The sequence below is a fragment of the Palaemon carinicauda genome, chromosome 1 (assembly GCF_036898095.1).
Source record: "Palaemon carinicauda isolate YSFRI2023 chromosome 1, ASM3689809v2, whole genome shotgun sequence".
NCBI lineage: Eukaryota > Metazoa > Arthropoda > Malacostraca > Decapoda > Palaemonidae > Palaemon > Palaemon carinicauda.
In genome coordinates this window covers 319,718,154-319,720,653 of record NC_090725.1, presented here as the reverse complement: position 1 = coordinate 319,720,653, position 2,500 = coordinate 319,718,154, and the positions used below count along the sequence as shown (strand labels likewise).

Genomic DNA, 2,500 nt, shown 5'->3' with positions numbered 1-2,500 from the left:
ATGTTACTTTTATAATTGTTTTTGGAGAATGAGATTTAATACCCTTCCCTTTCCATATAAAACATATTTCTTCCAAGACATATATATATATATATATATATATATATATATATATATATATATATATATATATATATATATATATATATATATATATATATATATATATATATATATGTATATATATATATGTATATATATACATATATATATATATATATATATATATATATATATATATATATATATATATATATATAAATACACATATGTATATAGTTTCTGTGTATAAAGCGTATGTGGGTGTAGAATACTGAACTTATATAGATCAAATATTTGCATGTACTATGAAATATGCTCTAAAGAAGATCTACATTTCCTTAACCGTGGTCTTATTTGTCTCTGTTATTTGCAACTCTGATAGAAAGTAACATCAGACGTCAAGGTGTCGGCCTCTACAGACGACTATAGCAAATTACAGAAAGTACTACAAAAGTTCATATATAGCCTACTGTATGTGGAATTCTCTTTAATTGCTGATGAGACGCATTGTTTACCTATTGGTATTACAAGAAAAAAAATAGTAAGATATAAAAGCCTGAAGTCTGTATATTATATTATCATAGGTAGTAGGTTGGCCAGGGCACCAGAAGCCAGTTGAGATACTACAGCTAGAGTTATGGCGTCCTTTGGCTGGCCAGACAGTACTACATAGGACCCTTCTCTCTGGTTACGGTTTTTTTCCCTTTGACTACACAGACACCGAATAGTCTGGCCTATTCTATACAGATTCTCCTCTGTCCTCATACACGTGACAACACTGAGATTGCCAAATAATTCTTCTTCACCCAAGGGGTTAACTTCTGCACTGTAATTGTCCAGTGGCTACTTTCCTCTTGGTAAGGGTAGAAGAGACTCTTCAGCTATAGTAAGCAGCTCTTCTAGAAGGACACTCCAAAATCAAACCAATGTTCTCTAGTCTTGGGTAGTGCCATAGCCTCTTTACCATGGTCTTCCACTGTCTTGGGGTAAAGTTCTCTTGAAGGTACACTGGGCCACACTGTTCTATCTAGTTTCTCTTCCTCTTGTTTTGTTAAAGTTTTTATAGTTTATATAGAAATATTTATTTTGATGTTACTATTCTTAATATATTTTATTTCTCTTATTTCCCTTCCTCACTGGGCTAATTTCCCTGTTGGGGCCCCTAGGCTTATAGCATCCTGCTTTTCCAACTAGGGTTGTTGCTTAGCATTTAATAATAATTATAATATTAATCTCATTAACAACATTACCAATTCCAACTTGAAACTTAGTTGAGAGAATATGGTTATTGGATATTTAATTGCAACTTGAATCAAATAGCTCAAAAAAGATGGTTATCGGATAATTAACTACAATATAAATCGAATTTTTATTCAAATAAAAAAACATCAGGGAATTAAAAAAGAATAAAAATAATCTTGGTTATAAAGAAATCACTATAAAACTATATTTCTTGAGGGTACACTCAGCACACTATTCTATCTTATTTCTCTTCCTCGTATTTGGTAAGGTTTTTATAGTTTATAAAGAAGATATTTCTGTTAATGTTGTTACTATTTTTAAAATGAAAGATTTTTTCTTATTTCCTTTCCTCACGGAGTTATTTTCCCTGCTGGAGTCCTTGGGCTTACAGCATCCTGTTTTTTCCAACTGGGGTTGTAGCTTAGCAAGTAATAATAATAATAATAATAATAATAATAATAATAATAATAATAATAATAATAATAATAATAATAATAATAATAATAATGTATATCCTGCGCAGGTCTCTATGCTAGCATAGTTAAAACCGATGACCCAACAATTGCTTTAATGATTAACGAAATGTATAACGAATTAATGTATTGAGAAATTTTCAGCTTGTACGTTCGTGCCCTTCCCCGAAGGATTAATGCTTGCAATAACTGGTTGATATTTTTAACCTTCATCGCGTTCGAATGCAAAATGCCTGAAAAAACAACATATGAGCTCAGTGAACAGGGGAACGGTGTTTACCCTTTCACGTTGAGGAATAAAAAAAAATATTTCAGGTGTTCACCCTTTCATTTCCCAGAGGAAACCACACTGGAAATAATACTACTGATATTGCTACAAACATTTTACTCACATTACAATAAAAATTTCTGCTGCTGCTGATATAAATCTTTCTTTATTATTATTATTATTATTATTATTATTATTATTATTATTATTATTATTATTATTATTATCTAATCTAGAACCCTAGTTGGAAAAGCAAGATGCTATACGCCCAAGGGCTCCAACAGGGAAAAATGGTCCAGTGAGGAAAAGAAAGAAGGAAATGAATAAACAATATAAGAAGTAATTAAAAATCAAAATAGAATATTTTAAAAACATTAACCATAAAACTATAAAAGGATTTATGTAATAATATCAGATGATGATAACCTTCACATACGAAAAACCATGAAAAAAATATATAACTAAAACAGAAAAG

The 2,500-nt window shown here is 30.0% G+C and overlaps 1 protein-coding gene across 1 annotated transcript in view; it reads left to right on the top strand.

Annotated features, from left to right (window-relative positions):
- Nucleotides 1–2,500, top strand: part of LOC137640679 (uncharacterized) — a 59,272-nt gene that overhangs the window by 44,969 nt on the left and 11,803 nt on the right. The window lies entirely within an intron of this gene.